This window comes from Manduca sexta, chromosome 16 (assembly GCF_014839805.1).
Source record: "Manduca sexta isolate Smith_Timp_Sample1 chromosome 16, JHU_Msex_v1.0, whole genome shotgun sequence".
NCBI lineage: Eukaryota > Metazoa > Arthropoda > Insecta > Lepidoptera > Sphingidae > Manduca > Manduca sexta.
Genome location: NC_051130.1, coordinates 6,696,019 through 6,715,182, shown reverse-complemented (window position 1 = coordinate 6,715,182; position 19,164 = coordinate 6,696,019). Strand labels below are relative to the sequence as shown.

The window sequence follows — 19,164 nt, the reverse complement described above, 5'->3', positions numbered from 1 at the left end:
CTGTTAATTGTGATGGTAAACGTTTTTAATTCTGGTAAAATCGTATTGAATGTTATATAGGAGTTAAGCTTTGTGAAGATTTGATGTATTTAGCAATTCTCACATAAACGAATAACATTAATTACATGTAATTTGGCTTACAGATAAACACTGTAAGGCTAGGGGGCTCTATTCAGTCTACGGGGGCATATGCGTATTTTTACTTTTAAGAAAGTCCAAAAAATTGTTATTTATAATACATATACGGCTATTAAAGCCGTCTTTCGATCAGAATGCTCGTAATTGCAAAAAGGCGGATTCGCTCCTATAGAATAATAGGCCCCTGACCTTATTAACATACCGATTTAATTTATCCCAGTAAAATGAACAATGAGAATTTATTTTGACATATGTATTTCTTTCAAGCAGAGCCACAAGGTAATTCATATTTAACAATGAATATTTTCTAGTCATATGCTATACAATAGATTACACCTTTACCGATGCTGCGGTAATGACTTCCAGAAATGAAGTCTCAATACATTTGAAATTTAATTTCCCATTTCTCATTCACGAAGCGTGGAACGTCATGAACAGAGAATACTTCGTACCCAGCGAGGCTAGATTTATGGAAATATTTTTGCATAGCCAGTCGATACTCTTCTAACAAGTTTCATGTGAAAAACGGCAATATTAGACATGTCATTATTAGCAATATTTTTTTTTCATATCAGAGTATGAAATGTACTGTATAGCTTGCCGTCCGAAAATTACCCAAACGGTCAACAATTATACCAAAAATAATTATATGCATATTTGGAATCGCCAGATTTTTCGATGTTGTTTGATCTAGGTTTTGTATCATATTATATCATCAGACTATGTTTTTATAAAGTAAATAGTTTTTTTTATTATGATTTTTTTTTATTAAAATCAAAACTTTAAATCGTTGTTCTCAAAATTTTACTGATTATCGCTTAGATACCTTTCAAGCGCTGTTATAAATTATATTATAAGGTACTTACTATTAATTGTTATGCATTGAGATTTCTGTACATTTATTTATATTTATATTTTGTGTTTCGATATTTATTTTAACATTTGACCCACAAAAAGACCATCTCCTGAATATATTATCTTCTTTTATTCCAGAAACGAAGCATCAAGAGTTTTCCATGGAAGATTGTAGGCAAATCCGCGGGAAAAACACACTACTAAAATAAAAAAAAATTGTTAAGCACTCTTCGTTCATATACCAGTAGTCACGACTCGACGTCCTCAACGTCCAAGTTAACGTTCGTCAATTGAATTCCGTTCGAAGCGCCAATCAAATCAATTGGACGAGTTTCACTCGGAAATTGTGTTTTTCAAATCCTGTTTTTTGAAAGATGTTAGTTTCTATTGAACACAGTCATCATACTGTCATTCGCAGTATCTTGTTCGATTGGATTTAAAACGCTATTCGTAAAGAAACAAGTTGTTTGTTTGTTTAGGTTTTTTTTCGTGGGCACGGCGAAGTCGCCTCTGTGCATCTGATGGTAAGTGAAGTGCTCAAAAACATGTCAACCACCAAGATATAAACAGCCACGGACGGTCGCGACAATCATGCCGGCCTGCGTAATAGATCCGTGATGTTACCAGCTCTTTGTACGAATCGATTTCATCTAGGCTGGTAACACCGTTTTACAGAAAGATCACATTAAACCACATTATAACAGATTTATTTCATATCGGTCGGATTATTTGATACCGTAATCTTACCAATATATTAAGAGCGGAAGTTTGTAAATATGTTTAGACGTTTGTGAAAAGTAAATTTATGAACTAGATTTAGATGCAATTTGACACAAATAGATAAAGTCCTGTATCAACATATTATAGGCAACATTTTATTTTGGAGTAGTTCAAAGTGGAAATTTTATTTTGAGAAAATATATTTACCAGTTTGGAGCGAAACATTTGAATATCAATTATTAATTCTGGATACAACATCTGTCAACAAAATACGAATGCTGTAAGCTATTATCAACTTTACGATACATAAACTCAAGTCTGGAAGTAAAGAATCCATAATATAACTGCATTGATTGTAGGATATTGCATATTACGTACGAGCGGATGTCGGCGTATACAGGGTGATTGACTTGACATTATTTTATATATTTTTAGTGTAAATAATTGAAACTTTTAGGCTTTCGCTTAGCACACAGTTACCAATTTCTGGGTCTTGGTTTATTTTTTCTGGGTTTTGGTTAGAACTGTAACTGTGAAAGGGTAATTTAATATTATGAATATTAAATACCTATTTATTATTCAGTACCACATATTTATTTAAGTTATTTGATACTCCTATAAACTGATACTGTATGAAGATTGTAATTTAGAAATAATGCATAAGAAAAACACAACATAATGTGAGTAACGAAACGGAATGATTTATTTATTCAAAAGGAAATAAATTTTACGCCTATCTGGTTTCAATAATGATATTGGAAGCCATATTATAGGATTATTCGTAGTTAATAAAAGAATGTTATTTTCAAGTTCAGTGAAGCTAAAACTATTGTTTTATGATATACTAGCTTTTGCTCGCGGCTTCGCCTGCGTGAAGGAGTTTTCCGGGATATTTGTTTTTTGACTTACTTGATATGTATCGCTATATTGTGACGAAATTACACGGAATCATTATAAATTGTAGCCTATGTGTTATTCTAATGTATAACCAATATTAGTGTAAAGTTTTATCCAAATTAGCTCAGCAGATTTTTCGTGAAAGACGAACAAACATACATACATACATACATACGTCCATACATCATCATCATACTCACAAACTTTCGCATTTATAATATTAATAGAATTATTTTTTATGAAGAATATCGACGAGTGTTATAAAAGAAATATTATTGCTTATTTGTTACGATGGCTAAAAACAATTACAATTATTTTTTGTATGTTTGTAATATATGATTAAAATTTGAAACATTCTGAAGCATATTTTTATAATTCTCTTAAAAAATAAGCAAAATGTATGTAAATTTTGTTTGGGTCCTTTGTTACCTAAATTATATAAATGAATAAAAAAATTAAAACTACTTATAAAATATGCTTAATTAAAGTTCAATGTAAAGTATCTGTAGTTTGTAGCGTTTACATGGTCCAAAGGTTTTTAGCCAAGGTTCCAGTACGATGGCGTTGAAACGTGTTAACCCTTAAAAGAGTACAGAGGAACATGCTTAGGCTGAAAAGGTAAGGTTCTGAAAGCTGTTAATTTTCTTCATATAAAAGTATAGACTCATCCACAATTTTATGAATTGGAACCTAGTTATCAGGAGATAAGACTTATATTTAATGCATTTATAACAAATATTGTTTAAACAATAGACTCCAAAAAAGTAATTGGTCGATTTTATACCACCTTACTGGCAGTTGTGTCGCTTATCCTCACTTTTTGTTCATTCACAAACACATAACGCCTAATTTCCCGAAGTGGTGGATGCAACCAATCACCAACTTTTCGTCGTGTGATAAGCGGTGAGCCTACCGCCATATCGGGCACAAAATTCCAAACTCCGGGCTAACGAGAAAATAATATTATTTGCCAAACTCGAGATTGCCGTTTTTATTTAGTTGTATAAAAACTCACGTGTAAACACTTCCTGCGGCGGCGATAGCCTAGTTGGGTGTGGAACGGACTGCCAAGACGAATGTCCGCAGGTTCAAATCCCATGAGCACACACCTCTGACTTTTCTAAAATCATGTGTGTATTCTTTGTGAATTTATCGTTCGCTTTAACGGTGAAGGAAAACATCGTGAGGAAACCTGCACATCGGAGAAGTTCTCTATAGGAAATTCGAAGGTGTGTAAAGTCTACCGATCCGCACTAGGCCAGCGTGGTGGACTAAGGCCTAAACCCTCTCAGTAGTAGAGGAGGCCCGTGCACAGTTGTAGGCAAGTATATAATACAGGGCTGATATTATTATTATATCATTAAACACTTCCTATATTAACGTCATTTCTACAATAATTTTTCTATGAAGCTGAAATTGCTAGAGCAAAACGCTTTAATGAATTCAGTTAGAAGAGATTGGCGCAATGCTTCAGGGACTAGCTACGATGCGCTTCTTCATTGGATCTTATTAAATTGTTTTAAATAAGCTTGTTTAAACTTGTTTATTGCAATTTATTCAACATAATTGTAAAGGAACTTCACGGATGAGAACGAAAACTTGAGTGATTTAGGCGAATTATAAAAACAAGGATTGTCCGACATCATAACACCACGATATTGTTTAGGGTCACGTGACGTATACTTTAAATAATTAAGTTAGTTAAGTGTAAGGAGTGTTAGGGTTAAGACTTTCTTATACGAATACTTACCTTACTTGCCAATTAACAACTTCAGTACGGTTTCCATATTATAGACAAAATTTTATTGGCATGTATATGTTGCCAAAAGTACAAAATTATATTTGTATCAAAAAGTATATCTACTATGATATTTTGGACTAAAAATAATACCAATACCCCTGGTGGGACTCGAACCCACAATCCCCGGCTTAGGAGGCCGATGCCTTATCCATTAGGCCACAGGGGCTATGACGACTCCTACTTTCCACTTCGTCGCTTTGTGTTTCCGCGGCTTGTGTTCCATTTCTAGATTTGCGATATTTGCTATGAGAAAACATTTTAAAACCTTGCTTTAATAATATCTTATTAGATGTTGTAATAAATCTTCGAAGTCGTAATATCTGATATCCCTAGTTACGTAAGTTAATTGTAATAGGCGTGTGAATGGTGTTCAATAAAACTATAATAAGCGAAGAAAAAGAGTTATATAACGCCACATTAATAAATCAGTAGTGTTGCGAAGTATGGTATTAGTACCTATATTCTTCTTTGTTGGCTCTTGAAACAAATGAACTAATTTATTTGAACCCGTACAATGTAATACATTATTTAAATTCCATCAATATTAATTCCACCACCAGTTCGGAAAGCAGTTGTTATCAGAGAAGAAATGGGCGGGCGTAGTCACAATGATTTCTGTCCAAACGATGACGTAGCTCACCGCACGATCTCTCTTCATCTGTGTTAGTAGGGTACATCCATTTGAAGGATGATATCGTGTGGTGTCCCACAGGGCTCGGTTTTGGGCTCACTCCTGTGGAACATCGAGTATGACCGGGTCCTTAATGGCGCTAACAGCTGGAATGTCGGCGTGACATGCTACACCGATGATACGTTGATAACTGCGGCTTCTGGGACTTTCCGCAATCTTGGCGGCGGCGTGCACCGACTGGTTATTTGAAAAAGTAACCCCGTCTAAATAATTTTTGGCCTACTGCCAATTTAAACAAGTTATTGTTTACATGCTAATAAAGTTATTTCTTCTTTAAATACATTACAGGCTCTGCGCAACTTCACGCTCTTGCTGCAATCCAGTCTTCCTTTTATGAATAATAGGGTGGGCTATGATATTAAAAAAAGTAAATCGTATAGCATACATTGGATTCGCAACCTTAACCAACCTTCACTGAAGACTTTCGGTCCTAATTTGGTTCATTCTGTTAGGACGCTTTGAGTACCCTTACAAGGCCTCAGTATCGGTTTCTTAGAACGTATCTATAGGTGCCTCAAGTATTTGGCTTGGGGCTCAATACAGGATTAGGCCTTAAGTAGTTTTTGTTAACGGATTTAGGGAATCTTTTTGTGATATTTATTGAATTTTGGTGGATATTATCAACTTATAGGTATTTTTTGGAACATAAATTCACTGCCAGTTTTACACTGAAACTTTAAATGTGGTGTGTGAATTTATGAATAAGAAAACAATATGATTTCTGTGGATTTTACATTCCGCAACCGTGCCCTTGGCATTATTTTTTTTACTTATTAGAGTAATGAAATTTGTGTTTTGATATTGTAATGTTGGCAATTTTTTCTTTTTCGTTTGTATCGCTTAATAATTTTCTTAGGTACGTAATATCGTTTATGGTTAAAGTAAAAAAAATAGACGGCCGGGAAAGACTGGATGCGCGGAAAGCCCAAGACCGCGCTAGTTGGCGAAATATGGAAGAGGCCTTTACTCAGCATTGGGTAGATGAAGGCTGAAGAAGAAGAAGAAAAAAAATAGTCGTTATTCCGGAAAAGTTATGACCTGCAATAGGTATGGATTACAAAAAGATAACACCTTGTATTATTGAATATTGTTATATTTACACTTACAGAATTATTGCTACCTAAATGCTATTTAGTTTCTAAAATATTCATTGCTAATTTTAGCGAAACCTATATTAGTTTCGGATGTTTATTATTCGATGGTAGTTGTTGTTTTTACGTTATCTACATACCTTATCACAATTTTGTGTTTGTGACGCCATCTAGTAAAATAATATGGAACTATGTAGACTAAGACACGAGAATTGCAAATAGTTTTTCTTTAAAGTAAATATGCTATAATATGTTGATTATAAATTCATTAATATAACCTTTTATCTATTTAGTATGTTATATTGGCGTACAAAAATAAATAAATTAAATAACAAAAACCATATTTAATTTATCCACTGCATTGCATTCTGTGGATCCTATCATTCAAGATACATGTTAATATAAGACAATGAATTTACCCTGAAGACCTGGTGTTTTGCCACGTCTGTCACCCATACGTTGTCGTGGTGGTCCACAGTGAGACCATGTGGCATGTAGAATGCATAGGCTCCCCAACTATGAAGAACTGAGCCGGTATGAGAATCGAGGACAAGTATCGTGACTTCAACTATGGGGCCTTTGTCAAGACTTTGGTAGAAGTTGGATTCATTAAACGGGCTAAAAAAATAAAAGGTAAGAAGCGGCGATAGCCTAGTTGGGTGTGGAACGGACTGCCGAGACGAATGTCCGCAGGTTCAAATCCCGAGGGCACACACCTCTGACTTTTCTAAAAAAATCATGTGTGTATTCTTTGTGAATCTATTGTTCGCTTTAACGGTGAAGGAAAAACATCGTGAGGAAACCTGCACATCTGAGAAGTTCTCTATAGGAATTTCGAAGGTGTGTGAAGTCTACCAATCCGCACTAGGCCAGCGTGGTGGACTAAGGCCTAATCCCTCTCAGTAGTAGAGGAGGCCCGTGCGCAGCAGTGGGCAAGTATAGAATACAGGGCTGTTATTATATTTATTATAAGAAGTTTACCCATTATATTACGTATTTATATTCAATAAATGATTAATAATTGCAGTCAAAGACACGTTAAGTACATTAGCCAACAATAAGTAATAATTTCATTTTAGTAAATCCCCTTTATGACTTTGTTTTGAAGATTGTAGTGAGTGCCTTAAATGCTAAGTATTTATATTTTTAAGTGATTGTCCCTACAATCACTTAAAAAGTAGGGACTATTATTTACAAATATAGATAAATACTCACACTTGCACGACTACTCGAATACGAGAATCATCTTCAAAATTTAATTTAAGTATAATTTTTATATAATCCTCAAGATAGAGCTCTGACTGCCATAATGCCTCGAGGCATTGATATTTGGACAACCTACTAATGGAGGGTTCAGTACAAACTAGCTATGGCACACTTGGTATTGCTATCACCACCCCGAGCTGCTGTAACACGAGGCTAGGGTTGCCAACTTTTTTTTATTAAAAAAAGAGTGTGAAATTGTTTAAATAGGAAAAAAAAAGCATTTGAAAGAAAAAAAAGTATTTTTCAAATTTATGTTTTTATTGTCCTAAACACATATTTTTGTGTGCTTTTAGCACACGCTAACAATTTTTTGTTACGCTTTAAAACTCTCAAAGCTAATTTTACAATCCAAAATTAAATTTAAATAAATAAATAGATTGTATCTTATTTAATTGTTGTCAAAATAATATGTACTACGATCTATTATACCTAATAGTATCGATAAATAGTTCAGTACTTATCCAATTATGAGGTATAAATATAACACAAATTCACTCTAAATGATTTGTTTTACACATCACAGTAAAGATTAGAAATCAAGTATTTTCGCATACTTTATTTTTATACAAATGTATAAAATATATTTATCGAAAATAAAGTAGGATAACTTATTATAAAGAATGGTTGGCAACCCTACATGAGGCCCCTGCGCGACTACATAGTATACTGCAGCCCCGCGCATTTGTGCGAAGAAATGTGTATGATCCAGACCTGGACTTCCACAACCACGCGTGTGGCTCTATCGCCACCCACCCCGCAGCATGGAGCGGGGCAGTCTGTGAATTACCTTAAAGGTGTGGAACTCTAAATACAGTAACAGTTAAACGAAATGACCCCGTCAAGTCTCATCCCTAAACCTGTATGTTAGTATATCGTCAAAGCTCAGTTGATTCGATTAATTAGTAATGTATTTACCCACTCAAATTAGCACGGACGTTAACGCCTATCAAACAAATTAAGGTTGTCGAGCCACTCATTGCTCTTTGAATCCAAACGGTCAAAGTACAATTAGCGTCATCAGAATGATATTAATTTTGGATTTGACAATGGAGGCCGTATTAGCTGAGCGTTTAATAAATAATTTTTGCTATTCGATGATTCAGGCGGTATAAAGTTTATGAAAACTTTACTATGAACTGAGGTAAACAGGAATAACACTCATTAGAGATTTTGTTCAATAAAAAAATATGCATCAGAAAAAAAATAATGCCATTATATTATTATACTAATACTTATATCTATCAACAGAACTATAACAAAATCCATAGATTAGAGACGGATATATAGGTATCCACTTAACGTATTAAAAAACTACGATCTTCCATAAGGAAATGGATTATAATAGCCAAGGGAACCCTCTTCGATATTGCGCCCCTAATAACCATAATAAGGAAATCCATTTTTCATTCCGACCGCGAATCGATTCATGGAAATTGTACGGCGAAGTATTTTCAAAGCATAGGAAAATAAGCTAAGCGATTTCTATTCCAAATGCGCGTAACTTTTCTTAAAAACATTAATACTGAGAATTAACAGAAATAAATATATTGGTATAGAAAGACTAGAATTAAAATGTTGGCAGTACGAATGTCGAGACGAGGAAGTTGCTCATGACAGCGAGAATAGCCCGTTAATCAAGAATGTATATTACAATCATTACATGAGACTACATTGCACATGTATGCACATGTATATTAATGTATATTACAATCATAACATGAGATTACACTGCACACGTATGCAGTATGCACACGTATATTACAATCAACACATGAAACTGCACGTCACATATTTTACTTATATCATAATGTGGGGGTGTCATTTTGTCACATTATAGGACTAGTTTCAGAAATATTAGTAGGTTGTCCAAATATCAAAATTAATTCGAAGGTTTGGGAAATATATTCTTGGAAACGGCTGAATGGATTTGAATAAACATTAGCACACATATTACATATTAATTAAAGATTGACATATAAGATTTGTACTAATATCTACCGGAAAAGTAAACAATGACCCCCTTTTTCATAGACGTTTTTTATCTAAGGACGGAGTATTGCTGTGATAACAAGTCTGTTTCTCCGTGTTGACGGCAGCCTTCGCAGTGCGTAGATATAGGGCCGTTATGATTTGCTAATATTGAGATACAACTTAAATCTAGTTGGCTGTCAGATAAACAAAGCTAAACAAACAGCAAGCTGTCAGATAAAGAAAGCTGAGAAACAGACTTGTTATCAGAGCATTGCTCCGTCCTTAGATAAATAACGTCTATGAAAAAGGGGGTGAGTCTTTAGCAACTGGATAACTAAAAGGTATTTTAAGCTAGAGAACCAGCGGACAATAGCTATTAAATAAGTGAAAAGTGTCGGCGGAACAGAAACTATTGAAGACACATTTCGTTTAAAATTCCATCACTTCGCAAGAATCTACTAAGTAAATAGAATAAGACTACAGATGCACTTTACAAAGAATTAAATGTAGAACAACTCAAAGAGCCAATAGAGGTTTGAATAATATATTTAAGTATGAATCAATAATCGATCAAAAACTAAAATAGTTATTTTTTTATTCTTGTTTATGGAACTTTTCAAACTAACAAAATTTACTGTTTGATAATATAAAATCTGTATGCAAAATAACGTAATACTTACCAGAAAATATATTTTTAATATATGTTTAGAGGATATACATCGGGGATTCCCTCCTCGCACATTTACCTCGAAATTCTCAAAACACTCACGTCTTAGATTATGTCATGCAGTCCGATCATAATCATACAAAGGTCTTGTCTTAGAAATTTAAAAAACATTTTGAACTGATTTGTCCTCAAAAAATACATTATTCAACACTTATCCAGATTTTTTACTGCAATGTATTAGCTCTTAAGTCTGAACAAACGTCTCGAGCAGATAGCGCCTGTATAGAATTTTATGCATTTTAGTATCATACATATGCCTAAGTGTTCTTCCAACATTATTTATTATGCCTGCTTTTGATATTATAGTGGTTGAATGACTGCTTTAGTGGCGTAGTTGTATTGCGTGCGCGGTAAGAAAGAAAAAAAATAAGAAAAAAAAATTGAAAAAAAATTTATTGGCCACAAATTGGGCGGTAAACATAAATAAGTAAGAAAACTTAATATTAAAATTTATATAAAAAAGGAAAAAGTAAATCAAAAAGAAAATACAGTTTAGATGGATTTTATATGTGTATGGTATATGTCCCACCACAACAGTGCCAATAGGATCTGGATCAGTATAAGCCAAACAGCAAGCGTTTGACGCTGATTTTCATCCAGACCCGCGGTACGAAACCGCTTTGAGGTCCTGGGTTCTAATGGTGGGTCGGGAAAAGTGATATTGGGCTTTTCTGTTCATTATTAATCCGGAGTTTGTAATTTGTGCCCGATATGGCCATAGGCTTGTTCCCTATTATATCTTGGGACGGAACACACTTGGCGGAAGGGGTGTGTCCTAGTTGCACCTCTGTTTATCTTTTCGTGCATTGAGGCGTGATGTCTGTGTTTTAGTTTAATTACTATTTTGAAAGTAGAATAATAATAATAATCAGCCCTGTATTATATACTTGCCCACTGCTGAGCACGGGCCTCCTCTACTACTGAGAGGGATTAGGCCTTAGTCCACCACGCTGGCCTAGTGCGGATTGGTAGACTTCACATACCTTCGAAATTCCTATAGAGAACTTCTCAGATGTGCAGGTTTCCTCACGATGTTTTCCTTCACTGTTAAAGCGAACGATAAACTCACAAAGAATACACACATGATTTTTTAGAAAAGTCAGAGGTGTGTGCCCTTGGGATTTGAACCTGCGGACATTCGCCTCGGCAGTCCGTTCCACACCCAACTAGGCTATCGTCGCTTTTTGAAAGTATGTTAGTTACATAAATATACGTATTACTTAGCTCTTGAAAAAAAATATTGTATTCAAATTTTATTATAATATAGTTATTCTTCACACGTTTTTAAACGTTTCAAGAGTCATTGTACTGTTCATTGAACTTTAAAAAAATATGTCGGAAACACCATTACTAATTTTTATTTTATGACTAATTTCCACACTTCAATGGACAATTGTATAGAATTTTTTATTTAATACACCAATAGATATCACCAGCATAGACTTAAGTATATGCTAAACGTAACAGATACCTTACAATTAAAATAGATGACTAATTACAACAGGGCATTTAATTTACTTTTATTTATAATTTTCATAAAATATATACGTCGTATAAATACTAAAGCAGAAGAAATCATTGAAATCTGGTGAAAAATCTACTAATTATAAGTCATTGAAATGAGATAGTAGGGGTAAGTGTCAAAAAACAGAAAGGGACAAAATACTTGCATGTGACATCAGCGGGTATTACGATGCGTGTGACAGAAAGAGATGGAGCGATACTCCCACTCCACGCCCACTCCTGTATGTAGCAATATTTTAAATTAGAATTACTGCTTTATTTCTTATCGAATATTAATGCTGTTTTCACAGAAGGAATACTTTTTTGTACTAATTGCTGTTAAATATGAAAAATACACAAAATCAAACAGTCAAATACCCTGTTGTGTTAACTTTTATGAACTCTTCCAACCCCGTGATGTCATTGACGTTTTGTTTGTTTTGACGTGGCCCTAAAATTTTTTCCATTCTACGCATGACATCTTAATTTTTGTATAATTTTCGAAACATTTTTGACATCTATACATATAGCCAGTGTTATTAATTTTACTATGAAGCTGAGTTGAACGCGTTAGGACGCGAAGAGTCGAATCGCCGCGCATGGAAAATGAATGCGATTTGGCGTGCTTCAATTCTGCTCAAGTCAACGCTAGGCTTTCGTCATTACATTTTACATCTATGGCGCTAGGCTTTAATCTGAATGCTCAAGTTCATTCTCCTTTCCTATCTTTAGATTAGTGGGATTCTCCAGTTTTTATTATTCTTAGCGTTTAAATTCCAATGTTAGGCATTAGACTTATTTGTAGTAGGTTTAGTTTTTATTGACGTCAGTACCATTAAGGTAATAAACATAAAGAATAATTTAGGTAAATGTTTAAAAATGTTGATAACATTTAATGTGACTGAAGATAAAATTGTTGATTTACTAATTGTTGCTCAACTAAGATACCTTAGGCGGTACAAAAGATCCACTGTATACTGTGTAGGTTTCTGGAAAATGTAGCGCATATGCAAAATTAGCCGAAAGCCGGTTTGAAGGACTTTGAAGTCTAAGTATTAGGCATTATGATCTTATGTCTTTAACATCTTGTGGCTCAGGGTGACGAACGCATTGGAGTGGCATGCAGTACTTTGTAATTCAATGTTTTCTGTAATTTTGCAACTGTTTATAGGTGATCGTATTGTTTGACGCGAGACGACCGGCATGATCGTCACGTCATTCAACTGGAAAAGAAAGTTGAGGTAGTTAACATAGTGGAAATTGTCTACACATGGGGCCTGAATAACATCCCTTGGTTTCGATTTTATGGCATTTAGTACTAAAATTATGTTTTGAAACCTTGTATCAGTTATAATATATAAACTCTTTGAATAAATCTAACAAGTTGTCGCGCAGCCGCTGTGACTCCAGGCACATCGTAATTTAATGTTGGCAAGTAAGTTGCATCTCTTGCTGTATAACGTTACACAAGTTTAATTAAGTATATTCAGCTTTATAACAACTACAATATTCCTTCCAAACACATTTATAATATTAGTGGATAGTGTATACGTTGTACAAATCTAAAATGTCGACTGCCGCGGGGTCATCATGTCACCTCAGAATTTTTGCTGGTGGTAGGATATATTTTATATCCGCCTGCATAGCGACCACCGTACACAAGGTGTTAAAACCCGTCTCAGTGATAATAAAACCTATCAGTGGCCCACCTAAGTTTGTCGCGTTCCGGGATTAGCCTGTGTATATCCGGTTTCAACAGGCCGGCATAATTGTGTTGACTGCCGAGGGGTAATCATCTTTAGTCAGTTGACATTCTATTGAACCCCAATCCACTTACAATCAAGTTCAGTGGGGTCACTTTGTCGTGCACATATAAAAAAAGAAAGTAGAAAGTGGTATTAAATTTGTATAAAATAATATGCTAGTTATTTAAATGAAACAAGCGACTATGACGTTACCTGCACAGGAAAATGTTTCTTAATAGCTAGCCAAGTTCAATGACTTGATTACTAACGCTGAGGCGAATGATCTACGAAAAACAACATGTTTTGTATGAATATTTAATTTTTTATCCATAAACAAACCGCGGGGATTTCGAGAACCTAACATTATGTTAGCCATTTGTAATAGTCAAATTATCGTGGACACATTAATAATGGCTTGTTGTTACAGCAAGAATACAAGAATGTCGCTTGTTTTTATACACATTAATGACGAGACGAGCAAGCCGCTTGCTTGATGGTAAGTAAGCAACACGACTGTCCATTTGTTTTAATCTTTATTTAAGGAGCTTGGTCGTTATTTCACGACTATGTCAATAACAGTAGTAACAATAACACCTGGGGCCTTATTTTCTATTACTGTAAACGCGGTCGTGTTAACATCTTCGTGAAATTTGCGTGAAATGGTATGTTATATGCGAATTTCTATTGTCTTTAACGCGACGCGATGCGTTACGTACTGTCAATATTATATTTGGCGTGAGGAATAAGGTCGCGGAACTTTGAATTACAAGCACTGCGTGGCGTTGAATTGGACACGTCACTCAGACATTGGTCATTATGTCCCATTATATATTACCAGCCCTGTATTATATACTGCCGTGCTGAACACGGGTCATGTCTACTATTGAGAGGGTTTCGGCCTTAGTCCACCACGCTGGCTTAGTGCGGGTTGGCTGACTTCACATACCTTCAAATTCTCATAGAGAACTTCACATGTATGTAGTTTAACTCACGATGTTTTCCTTCACCCTTAAAGTAAGCTGTAATTAACAGATAATTCACATATAACTTAAAAAAAGTAAAGGTGTGTTCATTTGGAACCTGCGAACCTTAATTCCACATCCAACTAGGTTATCGCCGCTTTACTTTTAACAAACGTGCAAACATTTTTACAAACTATGGTAATTAGCATGAATAATATTAGTAAGCATTAAGATGTAAGTATGCCAAGTACGATTGTATTGGAACGTATTGAATTGTTTTGGCAGAACTTTTACTGACTGGTAGCTGAAAACCTAGTGCAAGTATTACTTACAGGACAAGTATTTCGATAACACTGAAACATACTAATATTAATTACTATAGGCGCAAAAAAACGTTTAGATAATACGCATAAAAACTGGTCAAGCGTGAGTTCTGTACAAACTAGATTTTTTTCTTAATGTACATATTTACGGTTTTGAGATGTATTCTTTATATGTGCTGTAAGACATTAGTTCTTGCCAAATTTCATGATTATAGATCAACGGAAAGTACCCTATAGATTTTGATTAACGTAACGTACGATTATATTGTTTGATCGGGTTGACTTATAAGTTTGATTTTTTCACAGCTGAAAGAAGCCGTAGACTATTATTTGATATACTCGATACCTGGGCGCTTCTGAGAAAATGTATGTTCACAAACAGATAGACAACAAAATGATTCTAAAAGATACGAACTATAAAAACAGCTGAAAGAAGCTGTAGACTAGTATTTGATATACTCGATACCTAGGCGCTTCTGAGAAAATGTATGTTCACAGACAGACAACAAAATGATTCTAAAAGATACGAACTATAAAAACAGCTGAAAGAAGCTGTAGACTAGTATTTGATATACTCGATACCTAGGCGCTTCTGAGAAAATGTATGTTCACAAACAGATAGACAACAAAATGATTCTAAAAGATACGAACTATAAAAACAGCTGAAAGAAGCTGTAGACTAGTATTTGATATACTCGATACCTAGGCGCTTCTGAGAAAATGTATGTTCACAGACAGACAACAAAATGATTCTAAAAGATACGAACTATAAAAACAGCTGAAAGAAGCTGTAGACTAGTATTTGATATACTCGATACCTAGGCGCTTCTGAGAAAATGTATGTTCACAAACAGATAGACAACAAAATGATTCTAAAAGATACGAACTCTAAAAACAATATAACTAATCCACACTATTAGAAAAACGATACCGCATAAGAAAAGTCCTGAAATAGTATCGTTCCGACGTGATTATTGTGTTAGTGACAAGGGATCCGCTTTATCTCTTGCCATTATTGGGGTATAATGTATTTTCTTCCAACATTACAGGCCTTACGTCTAGTCCTCATACGAAAATCCTAAAGAATTTGTCTGTATGTTACAATGTAGTTTTCACAAAACAAAAGGTAACACGGAATAATCTAACTTCAAACTCATTACTATCTTACTAAATACGTATAATGCCTTATTCAGGGATAAGACTGCCTTGGTAACGTATTTGTATTGCGTGCACGGTACCACACCGCCCTGAGGTCCTGGGTTTGAATCCCAGGTCGGGAAATGATTTTCCGTTTTTTATTTAATATCAACTCGGAGTCTAGAATTTATGCCAGTTTTAGCGATAGGTTCATCGGTATCACATCATGGGGTGGAGCATACAGGCGGAAAGTGGGTGCGATAGTTGCAATTCTGTCTACCCATTCGGGATAAAATGTGATGTGTATTCTGCTAATAAGACATTAATTAAGATACATACTAAAATTTGTAGAGATGTTCGAATGTTTGCGAGGTACACCCGATATTATAGGAATTCATATAAAAAAGGAGCGTGGTGAAAAATTTTAAGAAATACAATTTATTTTGTGTCCCCAAGTTTCTTTCTTTTTGATTAATTTCATGAGCTCATAACCTTCCTCTTCTTCTTGATGTCAATATAAGAAGTACAAAAATTTCTTCTTCAGATTTTGAAAGAGACCAGTTTGGCTCGGACATGTTGAGCAGAAAATGCGAAATGGCGAACTTGGTGTGATAACGACCGCTTAAATTTTGCTAATATTACGCTTTACGTATGGGTACGCGGTTCGTCGCGTTGCTGTGCAAAAGGCGTTAATAAATATAAATATGAAAGTTTATATATGTTTGGATGTTTGTAAGAAGTAATTACAGAAAAAGTTGTAGGGATTTGGATGAAATTTGACACACAGATAACTCATATCCTAGAGTAACGCTTAGGCTTTTTATCCTGATAACTTGCTTCTACCGCAATTAATAGAATTTTATAATATTGTATGCATGTTCCCATTGCAAATAATTAAATTATAGACAGACAGATGGCGCTCGCGTCGTACTGGTGGCTCGCTGCATCGATTTTGGTACTTTTGTAGCGGGAGCTCTTCACACGGGCGGAGCCGCGAGCAACATCCAGTCATTTATATTTGTTATTAGGTGTTTCCGCCAGATTCTGCAAATTTGCCAAAAAAGCCACGACGTCTGCCAAAACCGTTAAGTAGGATTACGATAACCTCAATAAAGTATTGTATTTCGATAGAAATGTTTGTACTAGTAATCTTATTTTTGCTATTATGATTGATTTGTTCACAAATTGCTGCTTTATTGTATAATGTCTTTCTCTGTATTAACATACTTTATAGCTATTTAAAAAGGAAAAATAACCATTTACAAGACTTCGATTACTTTGCTCTAATTGACTGAATATTAATATATACGGATCATTTTGACATCGCGTAAATAAATAAAGCCACACATTCGTTAGATACTTTTGCTAAAATAGAACCAGAAATTACCTATGTATAACGAATCCAAAAAATCCCAGTTGTACTTTTTGATTTTTTTATCATTTTATAGTATAGAATACAGCTTGAGCGTGAGTGTATTTCTGCCTGAAAGTGTAATATTGCCGCTGCGACAAATTTTCTTAGAATAGTAGTAGTGGTATGAGAGCTACTTAACTTTATTGATATTTAGGTATTTTGTTCGGAACAAAAAAAAAGATTACTAAATTCGAGTAATTTCTTGCGAAGTGTTATTTTTAAGAAGATATTATGTGATTTCATTTAGTAGAGCAATATCAATATCACCTGTATTAAGTTGATTTTTGACTAAAATAATTATGTTGAAAAAAATAAATAAAAAAGAATAAGTATATCAAATCAACCTTATAAATTCCTCAGTCCATTCCCGAATACCATATCTAGCGCCATACTCATTGTTAATCCTTCGAGCTGTTTTGCATCATTGGTACCACGGTGGAACTCATACAAAAATATAGCGATATTTCATGTTTTTCCATGTGCGACATGGAAGACGCCAAATAAGAAACTTATCAGGAAAAAACAAATAAATGATTTGTTTCGAAACTCAAATGTACAAGTCAAATGCAATTATAAATTTGAATTTGGAATTCTTAACCAAAGAGGAGATATTTCAGATCATAGTGGCCAGTACGACACAACGCCAATTTCATATTTAAGGAACTAATTAACACAAAAGATAATCATGCCTCACTATCGTTCATTCTATTATAGTGTATATACATTTAGCTGTTTATACATATGTATTTACGAAGTCATGCTCTGAGTTCAAATTGTTGTTTACCGTAGTTTGCGTCACGAATGGTTTATAAGAGACAGTTCTATATGACTATTGCTGGTTTTTAGGGTTCCGAACTTCAAAAGGAACCCTTATAAGATCCCGTTGCTATCCGTTTGTCTGTTTGTTAATACGTTTTAGGAATGCGTAAAGTAGTAGTGTATACCCTCTGTTAGCTGTAAAAAAATTAAATTTGGAACTCAACGCGATCAAAAGATATGACCGTTTATGTCGCATATTTTGCGGTTTTACAATGGAATAAGTACCTACAGTGTATTTCCCGTTAACGTTGAATCATGAAATTTGGCAAAAAGTAATGTCTTATAGCACATTTAAAGGAAAAATGTACAAACCGCAAATATGTATTTAAATAAAAGAAAAAGCGAATTTACTATGACAAACTTATAAGTTGCGGTTGGTGAAATGACCTTGACCACGGATCGAACGGCAAAGTTAAGTTTGCCAAGTGTGATTTTACACTTAGATTCCTTATCGATAAATTTGTAGAACCCTCGGTGCGCAAGTCCAAATCGCACTTGCCCGTTTTTTATATGCTTGACGTGTTTAGACGCACTTTTTTCACCACAATCTCAATTAAAAAATTTAAATCTATGGTACCTAATCTGCTTTTCTCAGGTCAACAATGTTATATTACGTGCTGTCAATGAATGGATTTTAGGATTTGACTAAGGCTTTATCACGCGATTTTTGCTTGACGTCAAGCTCGTCTAGGCACCGGCTTGTGCAGCTCATAGCTAAGGGAAGAGGGGGATTCGTCTCTAATTTGGTTTCAAGTAGGTTTAATATACATAGGCAAATAACTGCCTGAAATACTGTGCCACTGTTGGGCACTGGCCTTTTCTACTACTGAGAGGGATTAGGCCTTAGTCCACCCGCCCTGTGGAATGGGGGCGTTTGGAGAATTCCACCACGGTATCCCCTGCCTGTCGTAAGAGGCGACTAATAGGGGCCATGAAGGGGGTCGTCGGCGGGCACCAGGGGGCTGTCCGCCCTAGTGCATTTTTGTGCATTTTTGCACATCTATCGGTTGACCCCCGGGATGGACGGCAGTGTACTGTTGGCCTCACACTGCCGTAGACGCCGTGGGCGTCGTTCGGTGCGCGGGGGCTTCTGACCCCCCCCCC

At 35.0% G+C, this 19,164-nt stretch overlaps 1 long non-coding RNA gene and 1 other non-coding gene across 2 annotated transcripts; both read right to left on the bottom strand.

Moving 5' to 3' along the window:
- Nucleotides 1-1,035: 1,035 nt before the first annotated feature.
- Nucleotides 1,036-2,454, bottom strand: LOC115453999. The gene is made up of 3 exons (XR_003939617.2): nucleotides 2,282-2,454; nucleotides 1,921-1,971; nucleotides 1,036-1,193 (listed from the first exon to the last, which is right to left on the bottom strand). It is a non-coding gene; the product is annotated as an uncharacterized LOC115453999 (long non-coding RNA).
- A 2,050-nt stretch (nucleotides 2,455-4,504) lies between these two features.
- On the bottom strand, nucleotides 4,505-4,577 carry Trnar-ccu. The gene has a single exon. It is a non-coding gene; the product is annotated as a tRNA-Arg (tRNA).
- Nucleotides 4,578-19,164: the final 14,587 nt, after the last annotated feature.